Source organism: Plectrocnemia conspersa, unplaced genomic scaffold (genome assembly GCF_051122295.1).
Source record: "Plectrocnemia conspersa isolate PC_06_02 unplaced genomic scaffold, ASM5112229v1 ptg000004l, whole genome shotgun sequence".
NCBI lineage: Eukaryota > Metazoa > Arthropoda > Insecta > Trichoptera > Polycentropodidae > Plectrocnemia > Plectrocnemia conspersa.
The window spans coordinates 17,038,388-17,060,049 of NW_028277168.1; the positions used below are offsets into that span (position 1 = coordinate 17,038,388).

General features: G+C 31.0%; 1 long non-coding RNA gene across 2 annotated transcripts in view; it reads right to left on the reverse strand.

The window, feature by feature from the left end:
- LOC148236060 (uncharacterized) overlaps positions 1–21,662 on the reverse strand; it is a 533,956-nt gene that overhangs the window by 488,648 nt on the left and 23,646 nt on the right. For both annotated transcript variants that reach the window (XR_015809455.1, XR_015809458.1), the window contains exon 2: positions 8,161–8,258. This is a non-coding gene — a long non-coding RNA (uncharacterized LOC148236060). The remainder of the gene's footprint in view (positions 1–8,160; positions 8,259–21,662) is intronic.

Genomic DNA, 21,662 nt, shown 5'->3' on the forward strand with positions numbered 1-21,662 from the left:
TTCATTCTCCTCTCCTTTCGGCCTTTTCTTTTTTCCTTTCCACGGCCGCAGCCGATTCCGTTGCTGCCGCTTTTGTTGTTACCGCCGTTGGTGTGTTATTGTGCGGCCTGTGCGTCATGCTTTTCTTCCCCCGAAATACGGCGGAAGCGTTTGAGCGGTTTGGAAGAGAACCGACCGAGACGATACAATTGGTCGCCGTTTCATTGTTAAACTCGATTTGGAATCGTATAAGAGTTTTTCTTGTCTAGTTGGAAAGGAAAATTATTAGAACATATAAAACATGTCTATATAAACTTAAATTAAATAAAACTAGCACACCCAACAGAGCAAAAACTGCGCAGGATTGTTACAATTATCCGTGCTTGAAATAAATTTATTTTTATTAAATAATTTAAATTTATTTGAGTGAGAATGCGCGTCTGTTCTGACATATGAAACAAACGTCGTGAAAAAGTAAGGAGACTGATTTTTTCTTCTGATTATTATAATCAAAAAGGAGCATGAATCAATAGAGAAATATTCAAAAAATGGTCCTTTATACACAATTTATTTTACATTATTATTTTACAGTTAAACGAAAAAGAACCGTTAGAATAAATATGCTTATATTCTATTGTAGAAGCTTTTATATGTACATAATATCGAAATAACAAGAAAATCTTATATTACATACAAAAGCTTTCTAGAAAGAAAAGATCGATATAATCTGTGATCTTTCCCCATATATTTAAGTACATGCGATTTCGCATTCGTCTTGTTCTCACAGACACGCTTTTAAATCGAACACGCCTTAAATACCGCGGCGATGCTGGGCCCATTCACGGCGTCGGTTAATAACGATATCCAAAGGGTGCCGGAGGTCCTTGGAGACCCTTTGCCGGAGGAGCTTAAGCGTCCTGGGCCCTGAAATAAAGACCTATCCGAGTCGTGTCCCACTCATCACGGCGTGCCCATACTACGGGGCCCGCGAAAGGAAACAATGTGAGATAATACAACAATGGCGTCTGCTGGATCATCCTGAGCATTGTGTATGTAAGTAGATGTCTTTTATCTAGGCACGTCCCGGAGCCCTCTCTCTCTCTCTTTTGCTCCACCCGAACCCGGGGAGTGCAAGGAGGTCCTCTTTCACTCACCACCCTGTCGAATCGTTGCCGCTTTTGATACAATGGATACAGGCAGCAACCGTTCCTCCACAGGGTGATTCATCTCGTCTTTTCCCAATCCTGAATATAGGATATTATTGAGTTCTACTTCGTCACGTGACGCCCATCAACGCTTGTATGAGTTAGTAATATTGATGGCTTGAAAATTCGGAATAAGCGATGACAGTTTGAAGGCTAGTTTCTCAGCGACTCTTTGTGAAAAATAGCTAAAGGCTACATTAGTAACGGCGCTAGCGGCAGAAACAACAATGCATTTAGTTTGGTGTCGTTCAAACATGATGCAACGAAGAATCACCAACAATAAACTTGGTTGCAAACTGGATATAACTGCTTTAGTAATACTTGAAATATTAAAAATAAAGCTTATATATAAGCATGAAACAATAGATATTTTAAAGTAATCTCAGCTGTATACTGTTTATTAATAATAAACAAATGGTATAAATCGCTGACTACTGACTTGAAAGACTTGGGTTCGAATCTGATATGGACGATATTGTTTTTCAATTTTTATCGTATTTGGAAATCTGAATTAGTAATTATTATATAATCATAATTCCGTTCGATCATTACAGATTTCTCTAGTTTACCTAGATTTCTCTAATCTCACGGATGAACGATTAGAATCTAGCTGAGTCATATGTATTAGGTAATAAAAATTCACTAATAACGAGCTAAAAAATTCAGAAAAGCTTAATGGAAAATAATTTTGTATTTTATTAAAAATATATTAAATAATATTGTATTTATAAAAACATAGGAATAAATTCCACCCAAACAATCATGATGCGTGAGAAAAAAATAATCTTTAGTTGATAAAACTGAACAATATTAAATCATACTATTTTATGATATTTATATATAAAAATTTTACCTAATTATAACAACAATAAATAAAAATATTAACTGTTAATTTGAAATTTCGTTCCAAGCGTTCCAACCCTTTCAAAATTATTGAAAATTGTATCTTAATGGTTTAATGGCGTATTATAGTATTAAATAAATCGATAAAACACTCAAATTAGTATAATGAGATAAATATGTATCTGATTTTAGAATTACAGATAATATCTTACACTAATTAATTTTATTATATTGTAAAAAATTATACCTTTATATTAGTCTCAGCTAATATTTGAATTCAACGTATAAATATTTTGCAGTATATAATAAAATAATATTATAAAAATATTTGTGCAAGATTTTTGTGGATAAGTTAAATAATTTTGATGCAACGATCATGAAATGCCCCGACATTTTTTAAAAATAAGCATATCATTAACTAAAAAATCAAATTTAAATTAATACCATTAATAAATTAGAAGACTTGGTAAACTAAGTATCAAGGTGTATTTAGATTTTTCTGTCAAAGATGACAGAAAATTATACGTGAACTCCAAGAGGAGTTCACGTATATCGAAATATCGTTAATATCGAAATCCTTTTAATGTTAAGTAATTGTGCTATGAATCTACTAAAGTAAATAATGCCAGACACGTGTGATGTTTAATCTTGCTGTAGAAGTTACCGGGGGTTTTTTTTTAAAGAGATTGTTCCGGATTATGACTTTTATGTCAGTCACCGGTGTAAGCCATTGCGTCAAACGTGTTAATGCCACTTTGATAGGAATACCTAATGAACTAACCTAATAAAAATGTTTCCAGCAGCATTTATACACAATATTTTGTTAGATTTTTTTTTATTAAATCTTCCGTTGTAATCTGACAGGCGTAAACCCAATGCGTTACAACGGAGTAAATCTGTACGTAAGTCAATCAGATATAATAAATAATATTAACCACCAGACCGAAAGTCTGGGAATCGGTGACATCTATATTAATAATTGTAAATTATTATATGTAATATAATTTATAACCAATATATGTTACTGCAGCTGGGGCGGTTTTTTTAATAATAACGCATTTTTTTATAAATACAAATTCAAGTGCCGCTGCAAGGGCTCGAACCCGCAACATCAGAGTTACTAGTCTGGGATATTACGAACTACGCTATTCCGTCCCTGAATATAAATATAGTGGCCTCTTTTTACATATAAATAGCCAAAATTATATATACTTTTTATATGAATTTCTTTTGCCAAATCATAGTTACTTTTATAACAATAGATATAGCATGATTCATCTGGTCCTTTTCCCAATCTAGATATTATTATATTCTTCGTCGCGTGCCTCCCATCAGCTCAACGCTAGCCGGGATTTATTCTGTAATGCATTATCATTGCGAGTATTGTTCGACTTTTAGATATTCAATACGCGAATAGGGTGCTGCATTCGCTTTGGTTTGGTTTAGGGGTAGTGCAAGAGTTGTGGCTGAGAAAATAAAGCGAATCATGCAGGGTGTATTTTACTATATCTTTTGACCAGCGCGATTAAAAAAAAAAATAAAGATAATTTTAAGATTGTGAGGTCTAAAAGATCAGGTTATAAATAATAAGCAATATTTTAATTTAGATCGTTTCAAATTGTAATTAAATTAACTTTAGTTAAAGTGTGCAAATATCTATTATAATCATAATTTACCATTTTGTGTGAATATTTAATAAATTAGGTTAATTTTTTTTTTTTTTTTTTTTTTTTTTTATTTTAGATTAAATTAAGACCATCGTGGCCTAACAGGTTACCCCAATGCGCCACGATGGTCGAAAACAAATTTTAAATTTATAAAACATAAAAAAAAAGTATATATACATAAATATAAAAATACTTAAACATAAAAAAATTATAAAATATTAAAATTAAATGAAATAAACCGGATCAGCTCCTCGTTTTTTTTTTTTTTTGTGTATGTATTTGTGTATGTATAGTTAGTATATATTACACGTACAAAATATTCAATATTTTTTTGTATAATTGCCATCAGGCGCATAGATTAAACCTGTCCAAATATTATGATCAGATTTGTAAAAAATAAATTAATTCTTTTGGTGTGGATACTCCATACAATTTTCTACAAAAATTTGAGAGCTTTAGATGAAGATTTTGAACAACCATCTCCAGTTTACAATAAGCAACTGAACACGTCGTTAGATCAGAACCACGCATAACAATTTAAAACCTTGTAAAGCAATGTGACTGAAAGTTTATTCTGCACTTCTTCTATACGATAAAATAAATTTCTTTCCTAATTCAAAGAATGGATCTTATACAACAGAAAGCAATATGCACAATGCCTGTACACAAATAAAGCCTAAATGAAGCATTTTGCGATACTTTAATTACATTAAAAGAAAATTATGTCCGTCTTTAAAACCTATTGTCAATAAATAGACAAAATAGTCACTGGTCAATTCTCCTGCACGACAATGCATGACAACGCATCGCATGATTAACTCGATAAAATATGAATCATCCTCACCATCCTCAATTCTCACCAGATATTTAACACACAACTTTATACGGGGTAGGATCTAATAACTAAACTGCTGTCCAGATACACTTGTGATCTTAATAATACTTCTTTCGATTAATAGATAAATACTAGTTGAAAAAATGTATTCAAATTTAAAGGTCGTGACCCAAAATTATTATTTTTGCGACTTAAGACAGTAAGATTTTGAATGTATATTTTAAAATATTTTAATGTAACATCTAATTCAGAAAAAAACTATAATGGATCAAAAAAATATTATTACACAAATCGAACACAATACTTTTACAAATGAGACACTAAAAAATTAAATATTAAAAATAGATGTAATTTTAATTAATTTTTAAAAAACTTAAACACAAATTAGTAAGACTTGATAAAGTTCAATAATGCCTAAAAATAGGATCAGTATTGTAATATCAAACAATACATATTCAATATAAATAGAACAGTTAATTCGTTAATCAAAAGTTAATATCAAACAATAAATATGTATATAATATAGTATAGAGTTAATTCATTATTCAAACGTTTAAGTATCATTGAAAAATAGTTAAAAATTAAAAGTTAAAAAAACAATTATAATGAAGATAAAAATCAATGATTCTCGCTTATATAATATATAATTGCTATTTATATGTATTTAATAGCATAAAAATATGTTATATAGGTAATTAAACATAGATAATACTGTATAATTTTACTGATCCTATAGTGCAACTAAATTGTATGTAAATAAACTAAAAATCGCAAGACATATGAACAAGAGCAGTTTTATATAAAAAAGAAATTGAAAATAAGTCAAATATTATTTAAGAACATGAATCATGTTACCTTATGAAGTAAACTTTCTTGAATATTCCATAATACACTAGTTTCATAATTTTCCAATTAAACGTATTTAATAGAAGCCTAGTAAACGTTTGTATTTACGAATAAAATTTATTTAATTAATTTAGACTGTTAATAGCCTTCAGAGTTGTGTTGACATATTGCAGAAATAAATTCACCCCAATAGGTGACTCAACGAGCGGGGAAAAGTTGCGGTGTAAACACCATTACGACACTATTGAATCTGGAGGGTGAAAATTAACCCCTTTTTTTTCAATAAACACTTTCGATGAAATTATTACTATAGTAAACATATTTTTTATAAATAAATATGTTTTTGTACTTTTTTTAAAATTAATGATCGAAGTTAATTTAAAGTTTTAACAAGCTCTTAGATACCTAATTCTTTAACCCTTCAACCAGAGCGAGGGTGAATTCAAAACGAGGGTGGAATCACAGGCTCAAAATACAAAAGACAAAAATCATAGAAGCATCCGCAAATTTTATTAACAGTATATATTTTAATATTTTATATAAATTAATAAGTATAATTCTACATAAACATAAAAGGTTTTTAGAATAAATTAAGCTACTACTCGGATTGAAAAACATATTCAAGGCTTCTCATCTAAGTTCTACCCTATTTGATTGTTAAAATTATATTTTAAAAAATACAATGCAAATAAAATGTCAAAAAAGCCAAGCGAATCAGTGATTTCAGTCCATTATCCCAGTCAACCCCCAAGGGATGACTTTATTTGATTTATAACTGCTAGTCGTCCACCCCTCAGCGAATCGCAGCTACCGAGTGGCCGAAGAAAATATGTTATCACAACTGTTGACAACCCCCGACGAAGGGGGTGGATCCCTCTGGGGTGTCTCTCATTGTTTTTACAAATGCAATCGGAGCGAGCTATCGGCCAGAGTGCCCTGTTTAAGAGACGATATTCATTATTGAGGTCGTAAATCAAGCGATCAAACCTTTTTATTCGTCCACCCCCCTCGATTAGATATGTTAATTTATATGCATGCATAACAAATAAAAGCAGTACAATATCACTAGTTTATATATATTAATATTGTTTAACAATAATATATTTTTACCACATAAGAAATGTAAATCGACACACTCATAAAGACCCTGTGTATTCCGAGTTTGGACAGCGACACCTGAGCTAATAACACGAGATTTACCACTCGATTTCAAGTACGTCAAAAGTGCACTTAATGCACTGGATGTAATGGTATACGACGCAAAATATCGCATTAAGACGTTGTCATATGAGAAAGAAATATGTCAGCTGTAATTTTAATGTGATGTTGCCAAAATTACACAATAAGTGTCTCACGTAAGATATTATTTTACAGTGAATGTATATTACCAGTGAACATTTATTTTCAAAGGCATTTCAGTGAAATAATACCGGATTACATTTTCACCGGTAGATATATATTTCTATTGGTAAAAATATAATTTATCTAACAAATGTTAGTAAAATTATATTGTGCTTTAAAATATAATTTGATAGACATGAAACGTATTAAAAAAAAGCGCAATAAGTTATGGTCCTTATTTAACAGTAGTGAACGCCACTTGTTAAATCCTGTAAGCCACCAGCGAATTCAGTTTCAAAAAATAGTTATAGGGTGACATCGTTAAACCTGTTAAGACTAATATTTATTTATTTATTTTTGATAAATCTTCCGTTGTAACCTGACAGGCGTAAGCCCAGTGCGTTACAACGGGAAAATCTGTACCAACTGAGTTAGTCAATCGGACATAATGAATACCTACACAAGTAAGTTTTAACCACCAGACTGAAAGTCTGGGAATTGGTGAAATCTACATTATTAATTATAAATTGTTATGTGCTACACAATTTATAATCAATAGATGTCACTACAGCTGTGGCCGGTTTCTTTAATAATAGCACATTTTTAGTGAAATTATATTTTGACTAATTAAAATACAACTTTACTAAAAAATATACATTCACTGCACTACCCAAAAAATATATTCAAATCTATAAATTGTGTCAATCTCGAATAAGATCAACATTTAAAAATAAATACTTCTATTTAATACACCTATCATAATTTATATAAGTGTAATAATATAACTGGGCACCCCGACTTTAGCGCGCCGACATTAGCGCGCGGGATATTAGCGCGCAGGACATTACCGCACCGACATTAACGCGCAAAATAAGTTTATTTTTTATTTTTGACTACTCACTTAAAGAAATTTACATCTTATTTAAGATTAATTGATATTTTTACAAACCCATCCATAAAATTTTAGTCGATTAAAATATTTAAAGTTTTCCAAACTGCTTATCGGTAGCAATTTAGATATTTATGGAAAATACACGACAATAGCTTTTTACCATGTAGTTTTGAATTTAACAATTTTATTATTTATATAATATAATACGCAAGTGCTTTTGAGAAAGCAAAGTTGATAAATTAATAATAAGATTAGGAAATTTCATGTTATATGTATGTATTGAAATAATTTTGAATTGCTTTTCTGCATTCTTTTTCATATATGTGTTTCAATTTTGTAGAAAAAAGTTTTAAATTAATAGTTATTGTATTAAGTTTTTAATAAATATATAAAAAAATATTAAATTGCGCACTAATATCCCGCGCGCTAACGTCGGCGCGCTAAAATCGCCGTACCCATAAATGTATGTTATAAAAGAATATTAAAACATGTAAGATCACATATATTTATTTTATGGTAAACATTTATCCACTATTTAAAAAAAACACTTACCTTATTCTGTGGTCAAGCTCAGCCATCAACTATTGTGTTCCACGAAACGCTGTTGTTCCATAATAAAAGTCTTGCGTATGCCAATAATTATTTTGAACCTGTAATTAAACAACACAATAAATATTTTCACATATAATAAATTATTAGGAGGGAAATCATACGAGTAGAATAACCTTCAACCACCCTTATATAAGGTAAATATAGCATATATTTATAAGAAAACAATTACGCAATCAACTGCGCAGAATAAAGTTTTCTTGTTTTCTTATAATAAAATTGAAATAAAAATCGCCGCATGATGGCAAAATATAATCCATATTTAATAAATATGATCGGTATTCTAAAATTACGTAAATAAATAGGAAACTATTACCTATCTATTTCCTGGCACATCCGAACTTGAAAAAACTATTCTTATAAAATACCACAATATTCAGTTGTAAATATTAAATAATTATATTAAATTATATAATTTTATAATATAGTACATTCGCACAACCAAGCTACGTTTAAATCGCACAATTGAAGTATGCAGTGTGCAACAATATAAAAGCCACTACTAATCGGCCAACGTTCACAAAGGACCACAGAACAATTGACAGTACTTTTGAATAGCCGCTGGCCTGGAACGAAGAGACCAGAACGACGACATTAGAGCAAAGAGCGAAACAGAGAGGCCGATGCGTTATTCGATTTTTAATTATGTATCAGACACAACAGGACAAGGGTTGCATCTAGACTATTTTCAACTGGTCTGCAAAGGCTTCGGAAGCGGTGGGCGAGGGTGGTCGGGGGCTACGGCATTGTTCCCTCAGCTTATTGTTCCTAATCAAATGAAAGCCCTCTCTACGCTAGCCTGGAGGTTCCCCCTGGCCTTCCCGTCCCGCGATCGGGGATGCTGCACAAGACAATCCGTGTGACGAGTGCCTCGGCAAGAACAAATTTTCCTACATTCACACTAATGAATCATTTAAAAGCCTCATCCTACGTCCTAGCCGAAAAGTGCTGTCTCATCTTAAAACGTATAGGTGTGCTTGTTAATGATATATTTAAAATTAAATTTAAATGATTGTGAAAGCCTGCTGATTTAATGGATTGTTTTCAAAATAAAAGATTTTTAAATAAGAGCAAATTACTTTAAACTGCTATTTTCCGTAAATATTTTTTCTTATAATCGTCATCATCATCACTATTCTGACGCTACAGTTGGTTCTGGTATTTGGTTTCCAAGTATTCAAGAGTCACTTTACAAAAGAAATAGAACTTAATATTTTATAACTACCTCAAATTTAAAAATACGCGTTTAAAAAATGCCTCAAATTTAAAAAAAACATTTAAAAATAATTAAAAGCATCGATTATAGGCGGTACAGGGAAATGGAAATTTTATACACAAGAATTTCCATCCCTACGCCCTCCCATAATCATCCGCCCGCCGATCCGCTCACGGGTTGCGGATAATACACGACAAGAATGGGATCCGACCGATGTTTATCTTTCGGAAAATATCCACTTCGGCCAGTACGCTCCATTGTCAGTTCATACCTGACAATTGAAACTTTAAATTACGTCAAATTAATAAAAGCCAAAGTACATGGCGATCCCGCCCCCGCTTTTGCCCTGTCCACCTACCTCTTACGTGGTGTCGTAATTTTCATGCGCTTTCGTTTACAATAAGGTATTGCGAAAATTCAACAAAGATAGTAATGAGATAGATAACATAAATTATCACTATCGTCAATATTATGTAGTTTACTTATATTTCCACATAATGTCTTATACAAATATTTACAATAACTCGCATTCGCAAAGATTTATACAAAGTTATCAATTGTCTAATAGAGGTTCACAGATAGATAAGATGCTATGAAAACTATAAAAAAGTATGCAGAAATCTGTACCTAATAGTTGCAAGCAGAAATATTATTAATGGCCTAAAGAGTTTGTAAATCACTGTTCATGTAAATGTTACTCTTTATCCTTTCAATACATGTTTTAAAATATTCCAAAAAATAGTAATAAATATCAAAAAGTGTTGCAATAATATTTGACAATTTTATTGTCATTTATATCATAGTTTCTTAACCTTTTTACATCCACGGACCACCAAAAAAATCAAAAATTTTTTGCGGACCATCAACATTGGAATAAAATAATAAATATTTATATAATTGATTTTTTATTCAAAACAATTAATTTTGCAACACAGTATGCTGATATAACCATATTTAAGTATATTAAAACTGTCAGTAACAAGAAATATAATTTAAAAATCTATAAAATACAGCATAAAATTCGATTGTTTATCGAAATAATAAAAATAGGACTACCTGCGATAAGACGATTTTTAAATAGCCCTATGCAAATACAAGCAAATACAAAACAGTTGTGAAATTAATTTTATTACAAAATCATTTGTAAAATCAGTGAAATTAATTTTATCTAAAAAGCCATCTATAACCACAGAACAAAAACTTTTTATTCATAAGCTTTAAGAAACTTCTTTAAAAAAATACGTTGCTATTGTTGTACGTATCTTTTGTAATCATCGAATGATCAACCACAAATGCCTACTTTAGAATGTTACGCTTTCAATAAAGAATGTACTACAAGCGATGTTAAACAATAACGCGATTGCTCCTAGATTGTCCTTATCTCCTATCCGTACAAGCTGAAACGATGTGACACTTAACATCACCATTTACACACGCACGTACCAGCACTAGAAAAACTGATTATTAGCCAAAATTACAATTGCCGAGATCATTTAATTGCATTTTTTTATATAATATATAAATTATGTGTTTTTTTAAAGCTAAAATAATTTTAAAAAATTAAAACCATTTTAAGTGGGTATTTTTTCAAATATTGCCACGAATTTTCTCAAAAACTTTTTTTAAAAAAATATATTTAGTTTCACTATGACTTATTGAAAATGAATATTCTTCTTTAAAACAAGTTTTCCATTACGTGTCGTGACAATTATACGTGTTATGAAACATATCATTACTCAATAAAATACGGTGCTTTTTCATGTCTTTCTTTAGTAATTATATACAAATCAACTCGACTGTTTTTGAGAAAAAATAATTCTGAAATTTTCGGGATTATATTATATATACTACTGGTATTCATATATATCATAAATCATACGGGAATCTTAGATTAGATTCCCTATCCGATGTCACTTATGACAAGAAATCAGCTGACTACGAAGAACCAGAGACCAGACTATACATCAATTAGTAAATTATTTATTTTTGTATAATAAACTGTATATAAAACAGATTTTCTGGCGTCCAACTGAAAGTTTTCCTTATTATATAAAATCATGTTATATATGCTGCAGTATTAGTTAAACGAACTGTTGCTTCTCTCTCAAAAAACGCGAGTTACATTTTTCAATTTATATGAGGAGTTTTAAAAAAAAATACTACAATTATAATATTGAGATTTTTACTACACAGAAAAGAAAACATCTTGAGAAATGAAAATTAATACGTACTTTTCTATTTTTTTTTCTCGTTCTAAAAACTAGTTTGAAAACGGTACAAAGAATATTACTAATATGCCCAATTATATAAATATGATTTATATACGTTTGAAAATACGCACATAGCGAAACACAAAACGTAAAAGTAAAGTACCAATTATTTCGCAGGAGTTTTCAGCATCCGTCAGGTTTTTATAATACACCCGCTCTCCGATTCGGTTTCGTGGAACTGGTTCGTTGGACTACGTTGTAACTAATCCTTTTTGCGTTATTTTTATGGGTTCGTCCGCAACTTTGTCGGTAGCTTTTGGAGCGGATTTCGCTCTATGGATCAACGTGGAGTTCTTCCTAATTAACTCGCGTCGGTATCGTCTGTATATTACGGTGCACCGGCAAAATTTTCGATACACATAATCGAGACTTTTTGATGAAAATAAAATAAAATATCGGTTCGATCTCGCTAATGATGAAAGTTCACATCGGTTTTATAATTACTATATATTTATTGTTTCGAATTGTATTCTGAGCAAGCTAATAAATTCATGACTTGTAATGTATTATACCTATCTCGTTTGTTGTTACGTTTTCGGGAACTACGCGCGACCCCTCTCGCAAACATACGTGCGATGATAATAAATGAATAAATGAATATGCTACATGATTAATGAAAGCTTGAATGGTTCCAACATTTTCATTAAAATCATTCACAGCACAATGAAAATGGCACAGATAGGCATTGAGATATGGCGGCGATAAGTAATATATCCGCGTACATAAATCCCGACGGGACAATGAGAGTCCCGGACCCGAAATATTATCGCGATTTCGCACACCGACACTGCGAATTGTTCAAGTGCTATTGCAAATTCGTAATTACAACAAAACTTACTCGCCCACAACTTTTGTGCAGTTGTATAGACGTGTGCTTGAAATCAACGCGGAGGGTAATTGAAGACACTTTAGTTACAGTTTTAATGGTCATATGAATCATATGATTATTATTTGGAATTCTTGACACTTTTTGAAGTCTCAGGAGCAGTACAACCCTGGGAATTCTTGAAATTTAAAATTTGTATAAATAAAACACATTGAATACCATGTCCATTGTACGTTTCATTTCAATTTATCCAATATAAATTGAATATAATTTAATAAGCTTGTAGAAAATGTTATATATTTACATACAAAAAAAGTTCAGAAATCAATTTACTTTTTCGAGCATCATGATGTCAACAGCAATCTTTGTTATTATTTATTTTATACATTGCTGAACAACAATAAATCGTTGCTTAATATCCAAAGAGCTAATTATGATTTTAAGTTTTAATAAATAACTTTTTAAGATTTTATTTAATATAAGAAAGTAAACAATAATTAATAAAATTAGATCAGTGGCTGCGAAGAGAGAAGCAGCGGCTTTAGCGATCTTCGTTGAATTAAAGTTGAGTCGGCCTTCTCTTGAAGTTTAGATGCCTTGAACTCCGAAGTAGATGTAAAATGACGTGAATGAATGAAAACGTTAATGCTAATAGTGTCAGACAAAATTTCTGAGAGGAAGTCCTCAAAGTGGGGAAGTTATTCTCCACTGTCTCATCTACAATAGATTTTTGTTATTCACTTTTTTAATTAAATTTACGTTGGCCGTTAAAACAGGTCAGAAAAGATAATTTTGAGAGCAAACCCGAAGCATTTGTTACCCCTTTTCAACGTGACGGATATTTAATAAATAATTATTTGTTGCGTGTACCTCGTGACTCAAGCTTTTAAAGGGATTCCCATGGTTGTGCTTCATTACAACGAAAAAACCTATTTTTCTCAAACGTTAAAACGCCTTATTACAAGCCGAACTGTCTTTTTTTATGACTAAACATTTAAGTTAATCCCTTGAATTTTTAATAGCAAAGTGATTCAATAGATGAACCAGATATTGTAAATTAAATTGTATAATAATTAAAAAGAGCATTAAAATTATTACTTATGTGTATTACGTTTCAAAAGAAAGTGCAACGAAACATTGTGAATGCTCAGTGGTATTTTCGCGATAGAGAGAGTGCTATAAAACGTTTTGCTGCTAAACATGAAGCGAGGCTCAAACAGCACGTCAACATCGAGGCGGCAAACTCCTCAGTGTAGACAACATGAAAAAACGGCTGAAGAGAACTAAGCACTTCGAATTCACTTTTGGTTGCAGCATCTAATGGAACTCCTACTTTTTTGGCAACTTATTATAAACATAAAATATCAGCTTTAAGTTTACCCCGAATCGACACAAGTCAAAATATATAATAAAATAGATAAAACAGCTGCTTCCACTTCGATCGTCAGATCTGATCTAGTGAAGCAGTCATCTTGAATTTCCAAGAGTTTAACTCGATCTTCAAGAAAACTACTAATGTAATAATTATTGTTCTGTGTATAACAAAAATAATTTAAGTACGATTTCATAAAAAAAAATATCTTTTCAATAAAAATAAGCTAAAACCGAATAGTATCTCAATGTGGAAATTGAAGAAAAAATCAACTAATAAAATGATCACATCACAGGAAAATAACACATCAAATCATTAATATTATTATTAAAAAGATTGCCTAATATTTTTACTGTATTGATGTAGTCTAGTAGTACAAATAGTTTTGTTAGCTTCAACTTTTTCCGTTACATTCGGCATAAGTTAATTAATATTTTTTCAAAGCAGCAAGGTCAAAAAACAATTATTTTTACTTATATATATAAAAAACGCGACTTAATTGGAACTAAAATTATATTTTGTGTATTTTACATATGTTGTATAATACATTATTTTTTATAATATAGTTATCTTAAAATATATTAGTGTTTTTAATGAAATTATTAGTCATAAGATAACTTGTAACAATATTAATTAGTTTAACTAGATTTCATTTCCAACTTATGAAGTTTCTACATTTTCGAATATTTTTTTACCTAATTTGCAATGGTTGAACTTTAATCAATTTCGTGCGTCTAACCAATTGACTATTGTCAAAATTTTCGGGTATATAATAAAATATTTAATTCAGTGAGAAAAAAATAAATTACTAATTCTAATTATAAAACTCGATTATTAAAAGTATTTTTTAAAGTAAAAATTTAAATCAAAACAAACTTTTATATTATATAATATAATTTGGGTACCAATTTCGATTTATTTTTAACACTCATCAGTGTTCAGTTTATATGTACAAGCTCGAGTAATTAGCGAGGTTTCTTTTAAATTATATCATACAAAGGTGTAAATTATAACCACACCACGTGACGAAAGTTGCGTAAAGATTGTGCGGTATGAGGGTTGTTCGACTTTGGGGTGGTTCGAGTCTTGGGGGTGGAAAGATCTGGCGGCCGATGAATGCATGACGCGAACAAGACCCGACCGATATAAAAGACAACTTTTCCAAAGTTGATTCGACGACATTTTTATATCATCCATAAGTAATGGAGGCCTGCTGTCTGGAAGAGGGAAACGAGGGTGCCCTCTTTGTCACACGTACATATGCCAGGGACTTCTAATAAACGCTGGCTATAAAAATGTAAATAGCCTTCAACGTATTTTTTTATGATTAAATACATTCAAATAACTATTCAAAAATCCCCTTATATGTTAAATAATAATTAATAAACTAATTTTCATCTATAATTTCTAATGATACTTATCCATCAAAGTCAATCTAAAATGAACCACTTAAAAAATAACAAGAATAAAAAAATAATAAAACTTTTTATCAGAAAAAACGCGTGGTACTTTGATGCGACCCCCTTTCTTCGTCGGTTGAGAACGTCTGATTAATTCGGCTCGATTCATTGGCCATGAATGGAATTAGTTGGGAGTGCGGCCGTTCAGCGAAAAGTCCTGCGGCCGCCCCTGTTCAGCAAAACTCAACCGCAAATCAACTTTCTGTTGAGTTTTTTTTAAAAGAAGCCCCCGCCAAACAACCTCACGGAAAAAGTACCTACTTCTCTGACGAACATCGCTTTTTCCTCTTTTTAATTTTCGCATCGTATAAATATGTTTCCATATAATATTATATTTTACATGTTTACGTTTAAAGATGAAAGTATTTACTCATCAATAACATATTTACGGAAGAACAACAAACATCTGTATTATAGACGCAATAATCGTTTCTCGTTATTTGTTTTTCACATTTACGTTCACACAATTATTTTGGATTAAACTGGGTATGTTCGGTTGCTTAAAATAGCCCATTTTATTTACCAGTGATATATTTTTTCGATATTATTTGCGACAATACACATGTAATTATTTAGACGACAACGAATTGAAAATATAAGCATTAGGATCTCTATCGATCGATAGTTTTACAATCTCTGACCTTCACTACGGTTTTAGGAATTGAAGACGAAAAAATCGGCAAGTCCTGATTTTTTTGTACGCTTAAAAAATACTGGATAGAATTGCACATACATTTTAGTTTGTTTTTAACCTATCATTAAAAGATACTTTCCTCAATGTACAGAAAATTACGCAAGTGACTCTCATAGACAAAAAGGAAAACATAGCAATGTAAAAAAATACAGGACTATGCTGATTATATTAGCATTAGCCAAAGTATTCTTTATAAGTATGCTTCAAAACATATCGAAGGATACCTGATTGAACAACAGCGTGGTTTTTGTGTATTGAGAGATCAACAGCAGTGAATCTACTCTATTTTTCCAATTTTGTGACGAAAAATCTCGATATAAGCAAAGGTTTTTGATAACATTTGTCATGCATTAATGCTTAAAAAATAGATATGTTTGAGTTTTCGCAAAAATAATTAAATCATACTTTAATCATAAATCATAATTATCAATATGTTCTATATGGGTAACACAAATCGTCTGAATACATTGCTACATCGGAAATTCGTCAAGGTTCTAATCTCGAATCATCATGTTTTTTTCTGTTTAAATAATGTTAATAAAATTATTCATAGTTCCGAATTCTTAGTTTTAGTTAATGACCTTAAAGTATTCCTTAAAAAGATTCCATTAAGGACTATAAATTACTTCAATTTGGTGTGCATGGTCATCCGCTAATAGATTACTATTTAGCATCAAAAAATGTCATACCATGACATATTCGATAGCAAAAATACAATGGATAACAATGTGCAACATTGCACAAAAGTGGTAACCGATTTGGGAGTTCCATTTTAAGAGGACTACAAATTCCATTATTAGCATATAAAAAACATAAGCCTTGCGATACGCGATTTAATTGATAAGCTCGAGGGCACTGTATGCCTTATATCAGAGGGCACTGTATGCCTATCACAGTAATCTCGAGCATGCTTTTCTGGTCTGATTATCGAATAATTTTACAGATTTTACAGACAACTATATATGAGGTAATATACATACTATCCATTTTTTCCAACAAAATACCTACAAGCTATGCTGAAATAAGATTCTCTTAAATTGCGTGGATGAGTGAATTTGGGAAATTAGCTATTGGTAGAAAATATACACAATCCAGAGATTCTGGAAGAACTTCGTTTCGTGCGTCGCTTATTTACTAGCGATTGCTTTCCCAAGTATTGTTTGAAGTACTGCTTGCAAGAACAGGAGTTTTTAAATCCCCACTAAGCACAGCTGTCTAATTGTATAATCAACTATCGGATAGTATTGATTTGTGAGAATATTTAATAAAAATACCTAATCAAAAACATTTGTACGAATATTTTTAAATGTTTTACAAATGCTTCATAAAAAACAGTATGTCTGTGCCAGATGTTGAAAAATATGCGTGTTATCTTACAAGCATTTAATAAGGGTCAGAAATATTTTAGTGAAAATATTGTTTACGATTTTCTCAAGTACCCTAACTACACCAGTAATTAAATAAGAAGAAACCGCTCCGCGTAGGAAACGGCAGATTGCAAAAATGTATTGGGGCTTTCTTTAGATTTACGCCATATTATTTTCTTATTCAATAATCCAAAATACGGCAAAAATAATCCGAATTATCGAATGAGAACCCTAAACCTAACAATAAATCTTAACAAATATTTTTTTTCTATATCTACTAGATCGTAAGTTGAAATAATCAATGGTTAAATAAGATTCATTTTTAACTTTTTAATTTAAATACTAATACTTTCTTAGTAAACTGCAAAAAAATTATTCTTTGAACTCAAATAATAGCTGAGACTAATGTAAATGTATACTTTTTACAATATTATTTTCTTTGTAGGGATAGGAACGTTTTGCTTACATAGTTATACACATGTGAACACTGATAATAAAAAATATTTCAAAAATAAAAACATTGAAGATATTTTACATATATAATATCTAGAATAGTACATTGTTTTGTTTTAATCACATACTATATATCACATATATTTTTTATTAAATAAAATTTCTGAAGAATTCTTGAGCAAACCGAGAAGTGAAATTGAAAATTCTTATTTTTCGAGAGATGAAAAACATCGAGAAACCAGAATGTCTACTTATCATAGACCTCAATGCATTTTATGAACCTGTGAATTATGAAGTAACATAAGTTTTGTACGTGCTTTAATTTGCAACACTAAAGATTTTTAATGTGCTAATTTTTTGGCATATTGTATAAAGAATGGTTATAAATACTTCTTGACTCTATTTATGAAGAAGTATGAACGCCTTATTTTTGCAATGGAATCGAGTTATTGTGTAAATTTAAGATAGCTTGCCCGCTCAGATGTTAATGAGTTAATCAGTGACAAAGTAAGACCTTTGAATAAGCTCAAAAGCACAACAAAATCACAAAAACATTGACAACAGTGTACATGGCTAATTTAAGCACACACTACAAATACAATAAAGCGTGTTAAATTATGCCACGTCACATGAACTCCAGCGGATTTTTATAAGTTATCTATCTTTTATTTCCGAAAAATTTTAGAAGATACAATTGATTAGTATATTACCAATATGCAATTCAGTTATATTCCAAGATTTTGAATAATGTTGTATCTCCTTACTGTGGACCCATTGATTATATAATACTTAACTAAACAGTGCGATATTTTTTAGGTTTTTAATCAATATCCCGGTTACGAGAGCACTATGGCCCGTCAGACATTGTCTTCTCCCCCATGTCATGACATGGCCTAAAAGAGCCTACAGTATATATGTACATATCCCACAATGATTCTCGCGTGCAACGGCGCAGGGATGCGCCACAAAAGGCGCGACGTCGAATCCCGACAAAAAGTCATATCTGTTGTGTGTAGAACTGGGGATCCACTTGTCGCAGGGGTCGCTCACGCTCGGCGTGCGTGCCTAGGCGGTCACGCGAATTCGCGTCAACAATAGATATTCAATTATTCAAACACAATAGTCACTCGTTCCCTCAGTCGTCTTATTCAAAATCATTTCGGTGTTAACAATGGTTACTGAGAACCATTACGAATTTATTGTAAATAACGAGAAAAATGTATTCCGCTAGCTACAAGATGATGACGCATAGTGCGAATGAGAAGGGGAGGGGGAAACCAAGAATGAGCTATTTTTTTTCTAGCCATATTAAAACAGTTTTTTTACAATTACGTCTCTCCATAGAATATATAATTTATAACTAGCAAAACTTGCCCTTCAAATAGTATGTCTTTCTAAAAAAATATCTAGGTAAGTGCTTTCCAAACATTTTAGAACGACAATCTATCGCCATCGACATGCCTTATCTGCAAATGATCATAATTAAAAAAATATCAAAAATATATTGGAGACATCAATACTTTCGTGTAAGTTTACTCGTATGTGACCATAGAGTAAAGAATATCATAATATATATAACATTCTTTACTCTATGTATGTGACTGTGACTCGCGACTTCCCAAGTAGGAGGTCTGGTCTAGCCTCGGTCCACATATTGCAAAAGCCCGTCTAGGTAAGATTCGTAGTTACTAATGGGCTGAAACTCCTGAGACGTATACAACTACAACTGAATAAGGGTTGGCTGCCCAAAACAATACACCCACCCCTTCAAAATATATTTATTCTATATAAATATTATTATGAAATCTCACACATACACATAAGTCTGTAACTTTGTAACGCATGTGCTGCAGATGTAACTAAATGTTAGAAGATATTTTTTTTTCATTTTTCACAGATTTTAAAACGCTGAGGATTTTATGATTTTTTAAAACGATTTTTATTTTAAATTAATATTTTTTCAGATAGATAGCTATATAAAATAGATTCAAAAATATTTGCACCATTTGATGTCAAAGCCAGTTGCAGCACATTTATTTTATATATTTAATTGACAAATAACAAGCTAGGAGTTATCTAGTTATGGAACAAATGGCTTAAGATATTTGTACCAATTAATGTAAAAGTTGATGAACTCAATCTCTCGATTTAAGAAATGATCTAGTTGCAGTACGTTAATTTTATTCAATTCAAAAGGTTATGGATGAAAAAAACTCATATTTGTCTAGTTACGTTATTAATTTTCCTAAATTTAAATGTAATACAAAAACACATATTATCGTTTGCGGTTTACAACCACCTGCACAATTAATTTAATGGTAATTCTAGCGAACATTTCGAGCAAATGAAAATAAATACCAATTTGTTTCGATAGTAAGGCCTAACAATGAAAAAGATATCGGAAAAGGAGAGCTCGGGATTAAATAATTACGTTAATAATTCTTAGTAATATTTTATTGACGACATCCGTCCTGATTAATCGATAATCACTCGTAAACACCCGAAAAACTACTCTTTGCTTAGAATGGATACGCAATAAAAAAATGCGTTTTACTCTGCGCAAAAAGACTATTGTTTTTTTACCCCTTTGCTAATGATCGCCGAAAGTGGTTATATTGTAATTTCACTTTGAAGGTGTCAACATATTTCATGAGTGTGTTTAAAAAGCGATGTAATTTACCAGCCAACATGTTCATCTGCAATTCGCCAGAGCTTTCTCAAACCAGCAATATAAAAGGCAGACATACGGGCAGAGAGAAAGAGGCAGATGGAATACGCTTCCTAGACTCAACTCCAAGGATATCAGTGGATAGTCCAGCAGCATCACAAGACCACATCACGACAATATTTTGCTGACATTCCAGACTCTCTGATTTTCAAAACCAGATATTTCAATTCCACCACCTGATAGTGACAGCTACATTTTCATAAATATGTGCTTAAAATAATAAACTGTTACTAGCTTTTCCAGCGTCTATTTTGACTACAAAGTCACACTCCTTTGGCCTCAAAATCCGAAAGTGGTTGACCCGATGTGATTTAAACACTGAACGTGTAATATCCCGACGTGAACAAAACACCGAAAAACTAATCTTCGAAGTTAGTAATCTGTTGATTGTGCAATTGAATAAAGTTGATTGGGAATACATTTAACACATTTGATTGATTCTAACCACTTTTCCTTAATAAATTGAACTCGTTTTTTTATTTTATATATCATTAAAAAATATTTTTATACCCAACGAGATTAGGAAAATTGAGGAAAATGCAGTCTCTGATGATCGATCGAAATTATAATTAAATTAAAAATCACTGACATAAATCTCCCGGACACAATAGATATTGAAAATCACAATATTAACAATTATCTATATTAACTAAATAAATAAATAAAAATAAAAATATTGGTAAGTGTCGAGATCTATTTTCCATATTTTTTTTAATTTGTTTGAAATGGTCGTTAGAATTAGCTATAAATAAATTATTTGTACAATGCTAATAATGTAAATATTAAAAAGCATATTTTATAATTATTTACATCTATAGGTAACCTTGTTGCTCTGCTCGTGACATTGCAACAGAACATTCATCACGAGTATAGCATTCATGTCAAATTCTTGCCATTCTGATTACTGTAATATAGAAATGGATTATTATATTATTTAAAAATAAAAACATCAGCCCAATAATTCATATTAAGCATTCTATAAAAATCACTAGTCTTCCATTCACGTGCTTTTATAGTGACAACCATATCGCATCACATACTTTGATTGTTATAGTTATA